This window comes from Rattus rattus, chromosome 2, assembly GCF_011064425.1.
Source record: "Rattus rattus isolate New Zealand chromosome 2, Rrattus_CSIRO_v1, whole genome shotgun sequence".
NCBI lineage: Eukaryota > Metazoa > Chordata > Mammalia > Rodentia > Muridae > Rattus > Rattus rattus.
This window is the reverse complement of record NC_046155.1, coordinates 47,621,319-47,643,122: the sequence shown is the minus strand read 5'-3', so window position 1 is coordinate 47,643,122 and position 21,804 is coordinate 47,621,319. Positions and strand designations below refer to the sequence as shown.

General features: G+C 47.8%; 1 long non-coding RNA gene across 1 annotated transcript; it reads right to left on the bottom strand.

Annotated features, from left to right (window-relative positions):
* Nucleotides 1-11,065: 11,065 nt before the first annotated feature.
* Nucleotides 11,066-21,104, bottom strand: LOC116893819. The gene is made up of 3 exons (XR_004387007.1): nt 20,988-21,104; nt 11,363-11,465; nt 11,066-11,224 (listed from the first exon to the last, which is right to left on the bottom strand). It is a non-coding gene; the product is annotated as an uncharacterized LOC116893819 (long non-coding RNA).
* Between the last annotated feature and the right edge of the window lie 700 nt (nt 21,105-21,804).

The following is a 21,804-nucleotide window of genomic DNA, read 5'->3' as shown; positions in this document are numbered from 1 at the left end:
GTTAGGGTGTTTGTGTTGGGATGTGAGTTGGGGCGTGTGTATGTGTGTGTTGGGCACTTTGTGTGTTGGTGCATGTGTGTGCATGCCAATACTATGTAATTTCATGCCAACAAGCCATACTCAGTACTTTGTACTTCGGTGAAGTTGAAATTGAGTCAGGTGTTGGTAGCTACAGACAAAGATCTTGTAAGAGACACCACCTGCCACAGCTGCCTGCTCATACGTGTTGGAAACCTGTCAGCAGCACACAACAGTGGGGTGTAACTCTCCCAAGGCTGTCCCCCAGACAAAGCAGGTGCAAATGTTCTCCTGTATGCCTGGAATGCCCCATAACTCTGAGGAGGTCGAATGTAGTCTCTACTCCCACCACAGGGCAGCGCATGCCCACTGACACAGAGAGCAGCAGTTCTGATCAATGTGCTAGGTAGGTAAGGAGCGATCAAGGACACTGATTATTAATCAGATATGGAAGAACCTGGAAGCTGATGAGAATCCTGACAGCAGTGTGTCCTCTCAGCCTGGCCTCATTCCCCAGGAACAGTAGGTCCGATGCCAAAGGACCTCTGCACCAACCAACCCGAGTCCTTGTTCCTTCCTGGGATTAAGACCTGAGCCCATTCTTATTAGTAGAAATGAAAACTAGCTCAACCTGGAATAGATGCGACTTTCCTGGAAGGCAGCCGAACAGGGCGTGCAGAAGAGCTGGGGACAGACCCACAGCCACAGAGAGCTTTAGCAGACTCCATCCCAGTTCCACAGATGTTAACTGTGGTGCTTCGGAGGCCACTGACCACTCCCCTTGAAGTCCACTTGTCCATGGTCCAAAAGACCTTTGGTCTGCTGAGCTGCAAAGCTTACCAGGTAAACTACCCCCCAACCCCCACCACCCCACCACACACACACAGAGTCCCCCTTCCTGAAAGCTAAAAGGAGCTGTTTTCTATCTGCCCCTGAAATGTCTCCCAGCAGGAGCTGTAGCTAGCTACCTTGTTGCCCAACACGTCAGGGAAGTGAGGTTGTCCCGCATCTGCTCAGCCCATATTTTTAATTGCTTAATAATACTGAGTAGGCTTGCCTCATCCCCTCCAGCATAGCAGCGTGGGGGGCTTTGACATTCAGGGCCTGGTGTGTGGGCTGGAAACACAGATGAGGCTGGGAAAATGTCAACCTCCCACAGCTTCTCTCCCAATTAATCACCACGCCATCTGACAGGGCACACCTCATCCCGAGGAACGTGGGGCTGGCAGTCCAGAGAGCTGTCCTGCAGCCCCTGCTGTACTCTAAATTAGCTGTGTGACGTACAAATGGCTCACCTTTGGGGAGCCAAGTTCCTACCGCTTTTAGACATACTTAAAGACAATGGGAACGGGCTAAGCGGATGGTCAGGGGATGGTATTATGGTACAGAGATCGGTCACATTTGCCAGTGGTGAAATTCCAAGATATGCCCCAATTCCCTCAACTGCAGAGCAAATGCAGTAACATCTACAAACTAAGGCTGTTGGAAGGACTTAGGACGGTGCCTAGCATGCGTACTCATTCGATAAACATCAGCTGTCATTGTTATTTAATGACATTAATTCAATTTACTACATTTAAAATTCCAAGGGAAATACTTTTAAAGATAGAAATTCAGTGTAGGATTTTCCCTCCTAGATATTCAGAGTCTTGTGGACAAGATAAACAAAATCATAAAAAGACTGGGAAGAAGATGCAGGCTGCTGGGGCGGTCTCTGTGGCAGAAGTAAGCAGTAACGCCATGTGTTCCCTGTGGGCTGGGGACCATGCTGACTGTCACGCCTGCGTCACTCAGCCCTCACACTGTCTCATGACGTGGGTCCCAGTTTATCAAGTGGAAAGCAACCAGGGAGAAGCTAGAGTTGTGCTGGAGTCACATACCTTCTAGTGGCAAGGAAAGAATAGGAACCCAGGTCAGAGGTCATCACTCTTGAACCTTATCACAGGACGAAATCTAGAAGGCTATCAGAAGGAAGTGCCAATGGAGCACATAAGTCTCTCTCTCTCTCTCTCTCTCTCTCTCTCTCTCTCTCTCTCTCTCTCTCTCTCTCTCTCTCTCTCTGTGTGTGTGTGTGTGTGTGTGTGTGTGTGTGTGTGTCCTCTCTGTCTCTGTCTCTCTCTCTCTCTCTGTCTCTCTCTCTCTGAAAATGTATGATTTTTAGAACAGGACTAAGAAATGCTGACTTCATAGCTAGGTAGGTGAAGTTTTAAACATCTCTCAGGCCCCATCTCTGAATAGTCATAGTGCTAAATACAGGGCTGTGAGAAGGAGCATATGAGCTTGTGTGTGTGCTTGGTACATGTGAGCACTCACGTCGTTGTCATCATCATCATCATCATCATCATCACCATCACCACCACCACCACCACCATCATCATCATCTCAGTTCCTGACAATCAGATATACCCATGGACAAGACCTCCTTTTCCAAGAGGTCCCTAAGGCTATGACCACAAAGGTGCCCTGAATGTGCCTGGTCTCATCTGTCAAAATGTCTCTTAAGGTTACCTCTGAGCTACCTCCCAGCACATGCCTGAAATGTAAGAACTGTGCGTTTCTTCATCAAGCTAAGCCTATGTCTCACGCCTCAAGTCTGTACACACACAATCCACCTTGGATAGATAACCCGTGTGCTCTTTTATAGAATTCAGTCAGTAGAGAAAAAGAGTTCGTGCCCCAGCAAGGGTGAAGACGACAAATAGAGGGAGATAACGCCACTGCCCATGGAGCCAGCAAGGTCTCACGGGGACTCAGGGAGCAGGGCGGACTGTGTCACATTTCTGTCAAGTTGCTTGTCTGTCTGCTGGAGCGCTGAGCCCCAGCCACCGGGTACAGAGGGTGAGCAGTTGGAGCTCTGTGAGGCACAGAGTTCAGAAGGGTGAATAATGGCTCCTCCAGAACAGAGGGGTGTTTGATGTGAGCTTGTCATCCCCGCCATCCTTCATGGAGACCCGGAGCCAAGATTCATATCCCCCGTCAGAGACTCATACAACATCCCAGGCTGGCCTCGCCAGGGTCCAATTTTATACCTTCTCCCTGAGCATGGCAGGCAATCTTTTAGTTCTAGAGATGGGAAGTCACCAGAGTGCTCCATTTGTCCTGGGAAGTACTTAGGGATCAGGATGGACTAGAAGGAGGAAACTGGAGACACTGGCTCCAAGGAATGCATTACCACAGGCTTTTACCTGCTTCCTGCCATTCCTTCCCATGGCCTCACACAGGCACACGCACGCGCACACACACATATACACACACACACTGTACACACACATACACACTGCACATAGATATGCACACATGTGTACACATACAGGCACACAAAGGGGTACACACAGGCACACCCACATGCACACCCACACGCACACACAGGCACACATACAGGTACACACACATACTTACAGGCACACACAGGCACACACCCACATACACACATACACAGGTACACACACATAGGCATGCACACATGCACATACACAGGTACACACACGCACACACATACATATCATATACACATATATATATACCACACATATACACACCACACACACATACATACCATACACACATTTACACACCATACACACACACACACACACACACACACACACACACACACCGTTCCCTGGCCCCAAGCAGGATCACCCGAAATGGCACTATATTCTTCAGTATCAGCCCAAGGTCCCACTGTCACCACAGGCAGGTGCTCATGGGGTGAAATAACGCACAGAATGCCAAGATCAGATTCATGGGAGAAATAAAACTGCTCAAAACAAGACGAGAGTACCCGAATGATATAGCAGAAGGAGCCACAGCACCTCCCTTCCACCCTGCATCTCACTGAGGTCCTTAAACTGTTATGCAATGAGTTAAGTCTCTGTTGTTCATTATGCAGAGTGTTGGGGGCAAGGCGACACTCAGTAATGAGTACTGCCACATGCTCCCTCCAAGAGCACAAAGTCCTAAGCACAGCAAGCACTCGTGAACCCTCGTGGCACTCACTCTGCCCTTTGGCTGCCACAGTGGCTGGCACGGAGTAGGTCTTCAAAAGCCGACTCTACAAGGCTAACTTTCAGTGGCGTCGGTGATGATTAGCTTCTCATCGCCTTGACATATACGAGGGTCATCCAGACAGGGAGAAAGCGCGTCCAGTAGAGGGATCTGAAGGCAAATCGGGGGTCTTCTCTTGTTCAACCATCAATGGGAGCGGGGGCCCACCCCACGAGGAACAGTGGCACTGGTCCTGAATTATATAAAGAAAGCAGGCTGAGCGATCTGCGAACAGCGCTCCTCCATGGCCTCTGCTTCTGTCCCTGCCTCCAGGCTCCAGCCTCATGTTCCTCCCTGATGCCCCTCCTCACGGAATGCAAGCTATGAGCTGGCATAAAGTCTTTCCCATGCAGCTTGCCTCTGACAATGGTACGTATCATAGCAAAGGAGAGCAAAGGGCATCACCTTTCCCATGGACAAAATCTATAAAACCCAGTGTTCTTTTCCATTAGGTTATCTGTTCTGAGGGAGGGAGTGCTGCCCTCGTCTCCCATTAAGATTAACAGCAGCTAAGACACAACAGCAGTGCCCTCTGTGTGACTGAGGCAGAAGGGGTCATGGGCCATAGTGAGGCCAAGTGAGGCTGCCTCTGCCCTCAGGTTGTTGAGTGACTACGAACTCTAGGAGTTCACTGAGCCCAGCGCCAGGAAAGATGGGTGTTTCTGCCCAACAGATCAGCACACACAAAGTAACAGGCGCTCGATGGTGCTTGAAAATGCAAGTCTGAGCCAGGGTTTGTGGGTTTACTGTCTACATCTGCAGCCAAGAAACAACATGGTACACTCCAGATGTGGACTCTGGCCGATGCAGTTTTCTTTTCTTTTTTAATAATCATTTATTATTGGACTCCCTTTGTAGCCAAGGATGGCTTTGAACTTCTGGTCCTCCTAACCTCTACCTCCTGAGCGCTATGATTTCAAGTGAGCATCATCGGGTGTGGCTTACTAGGCTCAGAAGACTGAAGCCAGACCTTCGTAAGTGCTGGGAGAACACTCTATCAAATGAGCTGTACGTCTAGCTGTCACGACCACCCCACACCCGCTTTCTAACAGTTATAAATGTGTTGCAACATCTGAAAATCAGGGCACTTTATATTTTGAAATCTGGATTGTCAGCTGTCTTAAGGGATATCAGGAAGTCTGACAACCCCAGACTAGAGACTGAGCATTGAGTACCGTATTAGCCATCTGCAGACGAGGTTCACCCTTCAGACTGGATCCATGTCTCCCCATCCCTGTAATTAGTACTAAACCCAGTGTCCCTCCTTCAGGTAACCTCCCCGGACCTCTCACACACGTGATGGCCAGTCAACCTGAGCAGGTTAACCAGGAACTCAACCCAGTGTGGGTCCAGTGTTCCCTTGGGATGTACAGTTATTGGCCCAAGAGGAGCGGCTGAGAAAGCGGAGCTCTGGGCAGGGTGAGAACGGAGGTTAAACAGCAGCAGAAGAAGAGTGTTGGAGAGAGAAAGAGACAGAGAGACAGACGGCAAGAGACAGAGACCGAGTCGGAGAGATAGAGCGTTGGAGACAGAGCTGAGCAATGGTAAGCAGAGCCCACATCATGAGAAGGAAAATCCCAACTATCGTGTGCTATTATTTTCAGCTCCTCATGCCAGAAACTCCAGGTGTAACGTGGGGTTGAGGAGCTAAGCTGCCAAGCTCCCCCCTGCGTTCGCTTCCACCCACACCTGCACGGTTAGTGTTGAAGTAGGAGTCTAGGCCTCGGGAAACACAAGGCTCAGCACAGGGTCCTCAAATTTACCCTCCGCCCTCACAGACTCCTCCTCCTGGAGCAGCCTGAGGCATCGCACTCAGGCCCGGTGGCAGCAGGAAGCAAACATCCTCCTCGAGGAAGCCTCCCAATGTACATCAAGAGAAAGAATGGGAGGAAGAAAGATGGCAAGAGGGGGAAAAAAATCCTCCTTTCAGCCTCATTAGAGCCCCTGCTTAACTGAGCTAAAAATAAAACTAATTGCTTTTGCTATTCTAATGTGAAAAAATCAGTTTTTAAAGGATCAAGATCTCTCTCTCTGGCTGCAGAAATCATTGAATCGGTAATAGACTGGCTGCCAATGAATTATGAATGTCGTAATCAAGCCTTCTTGGAAGGCCGGAGTCTTGGTTACAAATGTGGGCACTATAATTAGAAACACACTGAAGTGGCCCGAAGCAGACCCCACCCCCACCCCTTTATCTTTTGTTCTTCTCTCCAAGGAGGGGAGAGATACAGCCTGCTCCATCAGGCATGTGGGTTACTCTTGAACAACAGCCATGCGAGCTCTCACCCCGGGAGGGACCTCTACACAAAAGCACATAAGAGCACCACGCTTTGCTTCCCACCTCTAAAAGATCACCAACCTCCCGCAACAGGTCGGATGTGCCAACTTTCTTCATCCGGTCCCTAGAAAGCAACAAACTGGGGTTATCAAGGACAACAGCCTGGCTCTTCTAATGCAAGAGGGCCAGAGTATTGGCTGGGGGTATCAGGCAGCCCCCAATCCCCATTCCATAGCAGGAGTCAACTGCATTCAATCCTTTGGTTTGAACTCTACAAGCAAAGAAAGCCAGGGAGTTGGCGGGAAAGACACGTGTGTCAGGCAAGAAAATAAAAGGGAACAAATGTCTAAGACTGAGGCTTACAGGTAAATAAGGCTATGTCTTTCTCTCAGACTAGACTCTCGGGAGGGAAGGAAGAGATCCTCCCTAGCCTAGGCACTAGGGTGGACATCACCATTCTGAGGCCTGCATTGAGGATGAAGCATCTAGTGCCACATGAGAAGACGATCCAAAGAGGCTTAAATGATTGGTCCTTAACCGTGGGTATACACTAAATTCACCATGGAGATTTTAAAACATAGTTCCCAGGCCAATTAAATGGAACATTCTGGGGCGGACCCAAGCATTGTTAAATCTTCTAGTCACTACTGAGTGCTGGAGGGGGCACAAACCATTGGCTTTGTCATTCCCTCGTCACCCACTCTCTGCCGTTCATCCAACTCCATCATTCTCTCTCGGGTTTCCATCATGGACACAGAAATGCGTTCATCGCCATAGCAAATGGGAGATCTCTGTGTGATGGTCAATGTTAAAGATCAAATTGACAGAATCTAGAATTGCCTGGGAAATGGACCTCTAGGTATGCCTGTAGGAGGGGATGCCAAGAGGGCAGGAAAGCCCACCCACTTTGGGCGGCGCGTTCCCTGATTGGTGTCAGGGACCACGGAGTGGAGAAAGAAAACCCGGGCTGCAGCGTGCATCCGGTGCTCTCTACTGTCTGATTATGGCTGAGATGAAAGACACATCTGCTTCAAGCTCAGTCCTCCTTAATTTTCCCACCATCTATATCTTAGATCTGGAAGCCAGACTAAATGCTTTCTACCACAAGTTGCTTTTGTTGGAGTATTTTTTTTTCTCACCAGTGGGAAAAGTACCAGGGATACTGCATCTGCCCCCAACCCATAATATTTTAAGCCCCATCTTACCCACAGTAACAGTTTCATCTCAAGGAATTCTATTGGTCCAAAATTAGATTATCTCTGGCACCCTGAGGAGAAATCATTCTCAACAGAACATGCGCTGTGTCTGTGGGGAGGGATGCTACGATCGATCGTAGTCAGCGGGCACAACAGAGGACATGAGGGACTGGGACCTTCAGATTTGTCAAGCCTCAGGAAAAAAATTCTCCATCTGACTTATGGGAGAAGAGAACCACGGAGAGAAAGTGATGTCCCCATTACCACATTAATAAATCAAGTTAACTTAAAGGACTTGGCCTGCATCCAAGTCCTCAGATCCTACTACAAAGCAAAGTAGGTCTGCAGGCCAGGAGCATCAGCACCTCCTGGGAGACTCTGAGGGATGCAGAGCCTCAGGACCCACATAAGCCTTGGGAGCTGTACCTGGGTAGCTTATTGTCACAGTGCATTTGGAAAAGAGCTGTTAAAGCGTGGGCAAAGGAGGCTTGCAACGAGCTCCACTTCTACCCACATGAGGATGCCCAGCGAGAAACTGAGCCCAAGGGCAATGCTCCGGAGTGCAGAGAACAGAACACTGTGTGAAAGAATTCATGGGAACGTGAGGGTGCTTTAAAGGGCAGGGGCCTGGTGCTCGGCCGCATTCTCCTGTCAGACCCAGAGGCCTGTCTCTCTCTCTCTCTCTCTCTCTCTCTCTCTCTCTCTCTCTCTCTCTCTCTCTCTCTCTCTCTCTCCCCCTCTCTCTCTCTCCCCCTCCCCCCATCTGATTCTCACTCTTTCTGGCTCTCTCTGGCTCTCTCTCACTCAAGTTCTGGATGTGATCAGTTGCTTCTAGTACTAACCTTCTCTCCTCAGCAAGCTTAGTGCCCCTTGGGGTGAAGGATTTATCCCTTCCCGTCACCATATGTGACACAGGATCTCATCCTGCCTTGTGCAAAATGTGCCTTTAGATTCGTCTTTGAAGCTGTTTCCAGAGAGGATTCTCTACCGTGGGAAGGCCTACCCCAACTGTGAGAAGGCTGAAGAGAAGGTGGGGAAAGAACAATGCTCAAGATGCAGAAAAGATAACTGCTGCGAAGTGGCAAGAGCCCCACTGCAGCAGCTCCCCAACCTGAGCACAACACATACAATCACAGTGGACACGCCAGAACACAGCTCATACAATCACAGTAGACACACCAGAACACAGCTCATACAACCACAGTGGACATGCCAGAACACACCTCATACAATCACAGTAGACACGCCAGAACACAGCTCATACAATCACACAGAACACAACTACAATCACAGTAGACACGCCAGAACACAACACATACAATCACAGTAGACACGCCAGAACACAGCTCATACAATCACAGTAGACACACCAGAACACACCTCATACAATCACAGTAGACACGCCAGAACACAGCTCATACAATCACAGTAGACACGCCAGAACACAACTCATACAATCACAGTAGACACGCCAGAACACACCTCATACAATCACAGTAGACACACCAGAACACGGCTCATACAATCACAGTAGACACACCAGAACACGGCTCATACAATCACAGTAGACACGCCAGAACACAACACATACAATCACAGTAGACACGCCAGAACACACCTCATACAATCACAGTAGACACACCAGAACACGGCTCATACAACAGTAGACACGCCAGAACACAACACATACAATCACAGTAGACACGCCAGAACACAGCTCATACAATCACAGTAGACACGCCAGAACACACCTCATACAATCACAGTAGACACACCAGAACACGGCTCATACAATCACAGTAGACACTCCAGAACACAACACATACAATCACAGTAGACACGCCAGAACACACCTCATACAATCACAGTAGACACACCAGAACACGGCTCATACAATCACAGTAGACACACCAGAACACGGCTCATACAATCTCAGTAGACACGCCAGAACACAACACATACAATCACAGTAGACACACCAGAACACAACACATACAATCACAGTAGACACGCCAGAACACAGCTCATACAATCACAGTAGACACGCCAGAACACACCTCACAATCACAGTAGACACGCCAGAACACAACACATACAATCACAGTAGACACGCCAGAACACAGCTCATACAATCACAGTAGACACGCCAGAACACAGCTCATACAATCACAGTAGACACGCCAGAGGCGAAGCAGATGCAGCCTTTGAAGCAACGTCTCCTGGGTACAGGGGCTTCACTTGGCAGAAAGCAAGCCTGAGCAGAGACCAGCTGATCCCACCCCCTCTTTTTATCCTAGATAGCATTGAGCCTTAGCAAAGGGATGTCTTTGGCTTTCGGTTTAAGATGAGCTCATAACTGAATCATGACTAGAGCCTGATTCCTTAGAGTTCCTCAATTTAGTGATCACATACAAGTAATATTTGGAGATGGCTGATAGCAGATTTCAAAAAAGATAGATGCACAAACATGTGAGGATTCCTCCATTTTGACGTTCCACTGAGCCTCTGGAACAGTGAAGCCAGGTTATATAGATGTCTCCAGCCTTGACGTCTTCTTTGACACTGTGACCAACATGATTCCAGCTGTGTCTTGCTTCCTTCTTCTCATCCCTCATGATTTTCACGAAAGCAGAATTGTCTTTGTCATTGGGGGACACTCATAATTGAGAATTTTCTACCCCAACATTGATAGTTCCTCCAGAAACACCTGTCTAGATCTGCCTAACAGCTCTGAGAGGCAAGCCTGGTGAATATGGTTTATCTTCATTTGCAAAGAGGAGGCAGCATGCAGAAGAGGGAACCAGATCTATAGTTCTAGTCCAGTAGTCACCCTCAAAGGGCGACTAATAACTACCAGCTGCCTTCACGCTTAAACATCCATCTCTCTCTGTGTGCAAGGCAAGACTGTTCAGGCAAAAAAAAATCAGAAAGATGAGAGAGGAGGAAAAAGAGTAAGTTCTGTGGCCAACATGGTCTTATCCGGACCCTCTGTTAGCCTCGTCTACTTTCCTGATGTGCTCCTTGACTTCCATGGGCTTGCATCCCGATAGACCCACTGAAACTCCAAATGCATACACTGTAGTGGCTTATCAAATGTCAGGCCTCAGCACCATGGCACACTGTAGAGTGTGCTGGTACTCACATGGCTGACTGGGACCTGTGTGGCTCACTGCTGCATAGGACTGCAAGAGTTCTGCAGTGCATAGTGCTAGCCTGTGCAAGGACCGAACTCTGAATTCTAAGTACATGTTTTCCCAGAGGCCTGTTACCTTTGCATCATTGTAGAGTTGAGGGTCTCATGAGGAAGCATCTCCGGTGAAATGAAGCTTTTGCTATATAAGCGTGGAGCCCTGAGATCCCATGTTTCTGCACAGCAGTAAGTAATCCCAACACTGGGAAAGTGGAGATAGGTAGTTCACAGGGCTCACAGCTACAAGCCAGCTTAGCCTCATCAGTGACATGTGCTTCATCAAACACGTGTGCACATAGGAATGAATACATACACATACACAAAAAATAAAATTTAAGATAAAAAGTAAGTTTAATTATTATAAATCAGAGATGGTCTACTACTCTCTACATAGCAAGGGGATTTGAGACTTGTGAGGGAGAAGAGGGTGAAGAGACAAGGTCCAAGGGATGAAATAGAATGGATTGCTTCGATCCAAACTTGAAGTGATATGACCTAAAAAATAAAAATAAATTAATAAAACCTGGTGGATTCTCTTCAGGCTTGGAAAACATGATAGGTAGTTAAAAAAAAAAAAAGATGAAGTAAGACAGTGATTGACATCTGGAGTGATTGACATCTGAAGTGATTGACATCTGAAGTGATTGACATCTGGAGTGATTGACATCTGAAGTGATTGACATCTGGAGTAATCCGGCACCTGGCAGTTGGCTGTCCATGCAGAGGGCTGAATGACCTAAGAGCATAGGGCAATGAGAAAGAATGAGTTTTACAGTCAGACTTGTGCCCTAGATCTTCTCACTGGCTAAGTACCCTTGGACAAGGTCTTTAAGTCCAGGGGACTCAGTCTCTCAGATCAGGATCTTAAAATGTGACTCCCAGGAATGGCACTGGGATTAAATGGACCACTGACTATAGTCTGTACACAGACTCCAACTGTTTACTGACTTCTTGGTTTTCCCGTTCAGGCTTTCAGTCTCCCCAAAATTGACTGAGGCATGCTTTGCTGCGGTGACTTTCAAATAATTTTAAAGAACACAATATTTGGAGGGGGCAATTGATCACATAAGATTAATCATGGTTCCATTGTCATATTCTCTCCTTTCCTGAGACACATAAGCTCTCAGGAGACTAACGTTGGAGCTCTAATCACCCAGGGGAGACCTGGATTCTTGTGTCTGTTATGTCATAGGCTTCATGTCTCCTCTCAGCTCTGTGTGTATGCACACGCATATGTGTGCATGTGTGTATGTGTGTGTGTTGTGTGCGACATGTGGTTTGCATGTATATGTATGTGTATGTATGTATGTATGTATGTATGAATGTATGTATGTATGTATGTATGTATGAATGTATGTATGAATGTATATGCATACCCATCAGGTCATACCTGTGCATACCCAGGGCAGCCTTGCGTACCCTACCTCAGGAACCATCCACCTGTCTTTTGAGACAGATTCTCTGACTGGCACTGGAGCTCACTGGTTCAGCTAGGCTATCTCGACAATGACCCTTCCCAACAGTAATGATGCATGCATGTGTCACCTGGATGCTGATGACTGAGCTCTGGTTCTTGTACATCAGGTGTGATCTCCCCAGCCCACTCTCAGCTTATGTTCTTTCTGGGTTAATCTTCGACTTCTACAAGCTGAGGCCTGGTTGTTAGATCTAATCACTGGGTCTCCCGTCCTCCTCCTATGCCTTCCCCAGATTTAATTTTGCTAAATAAATATCTATGAGTGCACAATTACAGGTCTATTTCCCCAACACTTGAAGCCACCTACTTCTTGTCAATTCATCAAAACCATCCCATATTGGCTCTTTCTAAATCTGAGCATCTGCATGTGGCCAAACAGAACACACAACCATTTCACTAAGAGCAAATCAAAAAGTCTAAAAATACATCGGCTGCTTTGGCAGAGAGGGAAAGGGGTAAAGAATGCATATCTAAAAGACCCTATGGCCAGCAACATCCCTTGGCAGGGTAAGATACTTGCTGTCAAGCTAGAGTTTAGTACCAGAAACTATAAGGTGGAGAGAGAGAGCTGACTCCTGAAATTGTCCTCTGACCGCCCCCCCCCATATATATATATGACATGTCCACTAAAATGAGCAGTCACAATTTAGCATTCCAGGGTATTAAAGACCATGACATTTCTCTTCAACAGAGGGCATACTTAACCCCAGGACCACCAACTGTGAAAGAAGAGAAACTGTCCTGTCCTATCACTCTGTGGCATACTTGGGGGCCCAAAGTATGCATTACCTAAGAGACAAGTTGTCATCTATGGAACCAATGGCAAGAACCTGAGCAAAATCTGGGCATCGTGGTAAAAACCTGTAGCCCAAGCACTCAGGAGGCCGAGGAGGGAAAACCACAGGTTTGACATCCTGGCCCAGTAACGGCAATAATGAACTGATTAGAAGAATTTGGATGGCAGACTCTTCAGGAGGAGACATGAGGAAGGACAGTAGTGAAGGGACCTGACAGGGACTTAAAAAGTCCCAGTCAGGAGAAGATCTGTCCAAGGTGTCCTCATAATGAAACCCAAGGTGTCCTCCATGAACGGTTGAAAGTGGGGCTATGACTGGAAACAGAGTAGGTAAGTTCACAGGAAGCTCTACCCCAAATACGCAAAGCTCTGAAATGTGGACCTCCTACAAATTACACTATAATCCACTAAAAACACCTTTTGGAGTCATGAAAAAAGAGCCAAACAAATAGTAAAATGCTACTGGCTGGGGTTGGCGCCATGCCATAACTTCCACGACAGAGCAATTGCCTAAGAAGCACGTGCCTAGATTTGACACTATCCTAGTTTCTTCCTCTGTTGTTCAGACAAAAATGACTTTGGAAGGAGAAGGTTTCTTTCATCCTATAGATCCCAGATCTCAACCCATCACTGATGGAAGTCAGGACAGAAGTTCAAAGAAGGAACCTGGAGGCAGAAACTGAAGCAAGGCCACAAAGAAATTTTGCTTATATGACCCAGAGCCATCTATCTATGCAGGAGTGACATCACCCGCAGTCAGTTGGGCCCTCCCATATAAATCACTACTTAAGAGAATACCGCACAGAGTAGATAAGGTCATATAGTGTACAGGAAGAATTGGGGATTGCTTTCAGTTCTGCCCTAAATACACAAAGCTCTGAAATGTGGACCTCCCAAAAAATTATGATGTAATCGTGATGGAGGAGACTCCTTAGCTGTGGTTCCCTCTTCTGTGTGACTCTAGTATTTGTAAAGTTGACAAAATTTAACCATCATAGACACCCAGCACAAGAAGATGAATAAGAGGAAGGAAGATAAGGGAGAAGAGCAGGAGAAAGAGGAGGGGAGAGAAAGGGAAGGATAGGGGAGGGAAGAAGAACAGAGCAGAAAAGGAGGGAAAGAAAGGAATGGGAGATAGAAAAGGATGGGATGAGAAGTAAGAGCAGAAAAGGAGAAGACAGAAAGAGGAAAGCACAGGAGATGAGAGAGAGGAAAGGAGGGGAAAGGATGAAAGAAGGGGAAGGAAGAATGGGGAGAAAAGAACAGAGGAGAAAGGAGAAGAGAGGAGGGGAGAGGAGGAAGGGGAGGAAGGGAAGGGAGGAGAGGGGAGGAAGGGAGGGGAAGAGAGAGGAGGAGCAGGAGAGGGAAGGGGAGGGGGAGGAAAGCGGAGAGGAAGGGAGGGGACGAGCAGGGGAGGGAGGGAGGGAAGGAGAGAGAAGGGGAGGGGAAGAGAGGGGGAGAGGAGGTACTTACTTTCCTGTCAGGACCAGGCTGTTTGCATTCAGGACCAAGGACAGCAGCTACTCCTGCGCCTGATGTAGACTCCCTCTTGAGTTGCCTCCAAAATAGGCCATCTCTATGAGATGACACCTAACGATTAAAAGAACCATAGTTTTCTACCATAGCACCAAAATTGCCTATCAAAGGCACTGACATGTCACAGGATAATAACGGATTTCCACAGTAAATGAGCTGCTCACGGTGTGTGTGTGTGTGTGTGTGTGTGTGTGTGTGTGTGTGTGTGTGGTGTATGTGTGTATGGTGTGTGTGTGGGGGGGGTGTCTTTCTTCTAGATTGCAAAGGGCTAACTCCTCTGACCTGTTGGACTGAGGGAGGACCTTGAAACATATCATCAGATCATCTATCTTCCCTGGAGGTGAGCTGGAGTTCTCTGTAAAGGGGCACAGAGAAAATATTTAAAACTCTTTAGGCCATAGGGTTTCTGTTCAATCTATTCAGTTCTCACTGTCACATAAAAGCACCTATAGATGACTTGCAAATCAGAAGGTGCAACTGGGCTACAGCAAGGGTTCATTAATAAAAGCACACGGTGTGAGGCCTCTGACCTACAGGCTGTAGTTTACTGATCCTTAGCCTTGCAGGTCCCCTGCACAGCATTTTATGAAAGATTATATTTAGGTAATCCTCACTGTTAAAAACCCAGCCTATGACCTACTTCTATTGAGTTACAACAGGTGTTTTCATTATCCTGAATCCCAGCTTTGGCCTTTATTCTGGATAATTACTTAGGAGAGATCAAATGGCATAGTCCCTATAAACAAGTGGTGGATATGGCAAAGATTTAGAGAAAGTAACAAAAAAATTAGATTAAATAAAAAAGTTAAACAGCCATGAAAAGTTAATGGGGAGGGGGTGTGTGGACACTTGGAGTTTTAGAGCTGACCTTGTAAGTAACACAGTATTTCAATGCAGAGAGAGGCATTTCCATAATAATTAGGGAGAGTGGACCACGGAGGACTGAGAGAGAGGGGGAGAGCAGGATGCAGCAGAGGCGCCATAAATCAGGAACAAAGAGACGCTCCTTGTCAATTAGGCATCCGTTTCCAGCCAGGACTGACACTGGGGGATTTGCCTGTGCTACTCAGCTTAAACCTCTCCAGTGGAATATTACTCCTGTTCAAATCAGAGGGAACTGGAGAGAAGGGAGATGGAGCCGCAGCCAAGGACACCCACGTGAGAAGACCAGAGCCCAGGCTGTCCTCATCTCCCACTCCTTAACTCCCTACAAGCTCCAAGGTCTAAGTCACTAAAGGAGGCTGGGGTACATCACAGGGAATCTAAGGGACTTGAGGCCACTTTAGGTCTTGTAGAATTCCACTCCTCCAGTGCATCCAGGTCTCTCTAACTCTTTCCAGAGACTTCTTCATAAAGCTCGCTCAATTGAGAACCATGGGAAACAGCCCTCACTCTGAGGACCTCTGTCTTTCTCCATGCAGGGAGTCCTATGGCCTTCATGCAGTTCCCTGGACAAAGCCAGATAGTTACAATAGTGAGGTCACTGACAGGGTGAGCATGGTGCAGATGAGACAGGGGAACGTGGGGGGTTCCACAAGTCCTTCTCTCAGGCTTTCTCTGCTCAGGGGGCCTAAATGGCTGCTGTGACCTGCCTATAAAATCCATTCCTCGGGGCTGACAAGTAGGGGAGGGGTGTCCTAAACTAAAGCTGAAATAGGCCTGCAATAAAATTTTACCAGCTTTTATATAGGTTTCCCAGTAATGAGAGGAGATATTTCAGCAGCTCGGATAGTGCCCTGAGAGGAAATGCAATTTCAAGAACCACATCTTTAAGGTGAGACTCTGCCTCCCCACGGGGCTCAGAACTGGGATTTTTTTTTTTTTTGCATTTAAATGTGATTGCATTTGCTTCTGTGTCCTTTTTACTATTTGTCAGAGTTTGTAGTCATTCCTGAAGGCTGAAAGAAAGAGTCCAGAAAGCACAATTTCACATTGACCTAAGTGGTACATTTTCATGGTCCCCAAAAGCCTTGGAAAAGAGGAAAGTCAGTGAGCAGCGAGAGGAGGTGAGAGACTGGGAGTGTTAGAGTCTAGAGCTAGAGGAAGCAGTAGGAAAGATAAATGCCCAAGACAGAGGTATCAAAGCTCCGACTCCCGGACAAGGACTTAAGAGGGCCATGTCCCCATCAAGTGCTGGGAACTTAAAAGAAGGCATGAAGAAGAGTCTCCCCAAATGATACTGCAAAGGTTATGATTGAAGAGGCAAACGCCAGTGTCCTTGCATTATGGCACAGTGAGAGGAAAGAGGTAGGGGAGGCCATTATGAAAGGATAGCATGAGAAAATCCAGGATAAAGACAGAAGGTCCAGGATGAGCAAATCCAGCCTTCATCATAGAGAGGATAGGGCTCTCCCCCTCCTGGCCCGCCCTGGGGGACCTAAGTGTCGCCTATGCTGAGATGCCCCTGTGATGTTGCTGAGACACTCCTGTGATAGGACACAGACCTTCAGGTCCCACAGCATTCACTAGCCAATGCATGATACGTCAAAGCTCATTAAATGTGACATGTCTGGGTGTAAACTTGTGATCACTCAGACGCAGACGAAACTCGAACTGACATATGAGCTTTTAGTACAAGAGGGTTTGTCACACAAATCAAGACTGTGTCAGAATTAGGGACCAGAGGGATAATTAATCTACTGGGAGGGGGGACTTTCAAGAGCTTCGAGTCACATTGGTGATGCTTCCAAACAATTACTGTCCAACCTTGAACATGCCCACCACCGCCTCTACTTCGTCATAAGTTGTCATGTTGTAGTAGGGTGTCTTCGTCAGGGTTTCTATTCCTGCACAAGCATCATGACAAAGAAGCAAGTTGGGGAGGAAAGGGTTTATTCAGCTTACACTTCCACATTGCTGCTCATCACCAAAGGAAGTCAGGACTGGAACTCAAGCAGGTCAGGAAGCAGGAGCTGATGCAGAGGCCATGGAGGGATGTTACTTACTGGCTTGCTTCCCCTGGCTTGCTCAGCTTGCTCTCTTATAGAACCCAAGACTACCAGCCCAGGGACAGCACCACCCACCATGGTCCTTCCCCCTTGATCACTAATTGAGAAAATGCCCTACAGCTGGGTCTCATGGAGGCATTTCCTCAACCGAGGCTCCTTTCTCTGTGATAACTCCAGCTTGTGTCAAGTTGACACACAAAACCAGACAGTACACAGGGACTCTCCTTTCTTTCAAAGTCTAGTACCAATCATCCCTCCTGCTTAAAGCTTTTCTCCACCCTGAGACATCCACTTGTGGTTTTTAGACCACTTAAGTCTGAACACCCCTGTTCCAGGCCCAAGTCATACAGTCTTAAGTCACCAAGGTGTGCTGGGAAGGCATGAGCCTGATCTGGCATATAGCATTGAGGTCTCCAGGACATCAGTGTTGGTTGACTGAAAGGGTCATGTGATTTCCCTAGTAAGATCTCTATATGTGTAGATACTACAAAATACTAAGAAGCAATTAAAAAGAATGAGTTGGAGCTTTATTTATTGATTGACCAAGAAAGATATCAATTCCCCTTTTACTGGAAAAAAATTGATTGTAAGGCATTATACGATGCCATTTTTGAAGAAAAAAAAATGTGTTGTGAATATTTTATGAACATCTCAATATACTTGAGTGACCAACAGAAGGAAGGACACACACCATGCTGTTAGCGCTGGATGCTGGAACTGGAATGGAGTTAGCTATTCCTTTCCATGTTTGGTATTCTCCGTGGTTTGGGAAGGGCATGAGCACTTGCTACTTTTCCCTTGGGAATCCAGAAGCATTGCAACAATACAAGGTCAGTGTCTCTCTCTAATAAACGCGACTGCAATATCTCTTCCTCCTGGAGACCAGGTGAGCAGGAAGAAACCTTGTAGCTCCTCATTTTCCACTTTCTAAGGCTCTTCATACAGCCTATGGCCTCCTGCATAGCCCCTACCCTGGTTCTGCATAGCCCCTACCAGGGTTTCTCCTCCATAGCCCCTGCCCTGGTTCCCCCTGCATAGCCCCTGCCCATTACTTGGAAGTCGCTAGAGATGACTGTCTCTTGAATCTCGGAGATCCCTGTTTGCCGACAAAGGGTGGCACTGAAAATTCATGAGCCACTATCTTCAAGCTTGCTCAGTGTCTGCCTCTACAAACCTCCCTGGTCCAGCACACCAAAGGTTAGAGGACCAGAGGTCAGGTCTACACCACCCCAGTCAAGGCAAGAACTGACCGTGTTCCTCTTACGAATCCCCTCAACTGGAGGCATCTTCTGAGCTATAAATGTCTATGATGTGGAAAACAACTTGTTTCTTGTTCAGAGAAGCCATGAAGTACAATTCCTTTCTTTTAAAATCCTGAAGTGTCGGGGTTGGGGGTTTGGCTCAGTGGTAGGCGCTTGCCTAGGAAGTGCAAGGCCCTGGGTTCGGGTCCCCAGCTCAAAAAAAAGAACCAAAAAAAAAAAAAAAAAAAAAATCCTGAAGTGTCTCATACCCTTCATTGGCCTCTTTAAAGTTCCCCACATCCTATGACCTACCCCTTATTAAACATTCTCTGACCACCATCTCTGACAAGTGTAATATTATTCCCACTTAGCCTCTAAGTAGCTCTCCCCAAGCCCCTGCCTTCAGCCCAGGGCCCTGCACTTCAAGAAAGAAGGGCTGTGCTGGAACCTGGTCACTGCAGCACCTCCCCTGCCTGCAGCGTCTTCCCACTCAGCAGGACTTTACCAAGAACAGCCAAACCTGTTTTCCTCTCCTGCCAACTGTAGAGAGAAGGCAAACAAGCCCAGGTTAGCCCCTGCAGTCCACTTAAGCAACGGAATCCTGGTGAGCTAAAAAGAGATGGAAATCTCTGTGCTCTTTCCTGGGCTCAAACCAACCCGAGGAGGGCTGTGCAGACATTCACAGGAGCCAAACATCTCCCAGGTACTGTGCCTCTCACCCAGTAGGTGTCAATCAGGCAAGGAGCGGGGAGAGAAGAGATGCAAACAAGCCAACTAAAAATACACCGATGCGGAACTCATTCAGTGTGCGGGAACATTCTCAGTCCCCGGGGCAAAGATGGGACCTCAAGATCTCAGGGGGCAGAGGAAGAATTTCAAGAAAAGTGAGACCCAGCAAGAAAATAACAGGGTGGCAAATATATACATGCACGCATATCTGTGTGACACCGCAAAGCCTAGTGCGTGCTTGGAATCCCTGAGGGGACTGACAATCTGATTCTTAATCAGCCCGAGCAAGAGTGAAGTGTGGCTTTGGCCTCGGCTCCCACCATGCTAGGAGCCTGTCATTAACTGTGTGCGCCTTTATCTGGGGAATCCTGGTGGTACGGGAAGAAAACCCAGCCCTCCTTCTATGTCGAGGGCGTGCCAACCGCATGGGGCATGAAGAAGACACAGAGGTGGGAAGCATCAGGCAAACCCACCATCAATCAACTACACTTCGGACAGGCAGACCGTGACATGCTCCACCCAGGTTTAGGAAAGCCCCGAGGACCAAGCATAGTGTTCCACATCCGTGAGAACCAATGTGGTGCCTTTATGGTAGTGAGAGCAAATGCTGGTTACGGTTAAAGGAATCCAGCGGAAAAGAGGGACTGTCTGGCTTGGTAACTGATCATCCCAGGGGTCACTTCCGAATGCCTGATCTAGGTGTTCTAGATATCACCAGGATTCAGTAATATGTCCCCTCTCTCTCTCTCTCTCTCTCTCTCTCTCTCTCTCTCTCTCTCTCTCTCTCTCTCTCTCCCATCCCCATCCTCATCATCTCCATCCCTGCTCCACTCCACCCCACCCCATCTCCATCCTCACCCCAAACCCCCCATCTCCATCCCCACCTTTACCCCCACCCCCATCCCTATCCCCACCCATCCCCACACCTCCAAATCCGCCTTCATCTCTCTGATCCTTTTATCTGCCCATGACTTGTCTTTGCACAACTTCCAGTGTCATGCATCCGCTCTAGACTGGCGTTTACTCATAAGCGCAGGAAAGCGCATGACACTTGCCAAAGAGCTACCAAATAAGTATCAGATTTGAGTCTCAGTGGCTTGATTTGTGTTGCTTGCTTTGTGTTATCTGTCTGGCCAGGAGAATGGCATGTTACCAGTGGCCGAGAAGGCAAAAGGTTTGATTAGCTAGGTCTCAATCATGCGCTCACCCCGGTCTTAGGTAGAACAGCTGACAGGCATGGGTTGAATATAGACATGCATGAGCAGGAAGTCCATGGAAGGAAGGTTTGTGGCTAACCAGAAACAGCCAGTTGATCACCATGAGGCTTTGAATCTGAAATGTGCCTCCCTTACCCTCCCCCACACACGTAGCCTCATATTTTGAGATCTTGGTACTCAACTTGTGACACTATTTTAAAGGTGTTTAGGAGGTGGTAACTGACTGGAAGATATAAGTCACACCTGCCCTTGGTTGGGACCACCCTCCCTGTTTCCTGGTTTTCCAGGACTTGAGTGCCCACCACCACACATACCTGCTGCCACAGACTCAGCCACTCTGCCATGCCTTTTTACAATGATGGACTGCAGTCCTCTGGAACCATGGACCAATTAATGTGTCCTCTCAGTAGTTGTTTCTCCTAGCATTTTGGTCACAGCGATGCACACATGTCTAAGAGAGTCACCATGAGTAAAATAGTATGATAGAAGGCTAGAGAGAGGGCCCAGTGAAGAGAGAGCTTGCTGCTCTTTCAAGGAAATCTAAATCTGTAAACATTCATGTCAACTGGCTTATAACATAGAATCCCAACTTCTAGGGACCCCAATATTCTGGCCTCTGTAGGCACCTGCACTCATGTGTACCTACACACACACAAGGCACAAGCAGAGAGAGTCAAGAATGAGAGATGATGATGCATTCCTCTGGTTCAACAGTTTGCACGGGTGCTCAGAAGGATAGGTTCTCTGGGCAGAAGGATGCTCAGGGAGGTGAGGTCCACAAAGTATCTAAGTGTCCCAGGGTATGGAGCCACAGCAAACTCAGAAGTCTCGATGGGAAGGTGAAAGCTACATCCCCTCATTCTGATGTTGTGATGCCTTGTGGTTTGTTCCTGAGAAAATTCCGCTGTCACTTCCTTAGAAGACGAATCTCTTGGACCCCCAGCAGGTTGGTTCTAATTGTCATTTTAAGAAACCCACAAGACTCTGCCCCAATAGCTGTGTATCCGAAATTTCCATAGGAGGTGATCCCTCCACGAGGGGCTACAGCCTGAGGCTCCACACCATCCTCCCTAACTCTTTGTTCCTTCCAGCAACAAGGACATAGCTCATCCAGAAGAGCTGGGTTCCCGG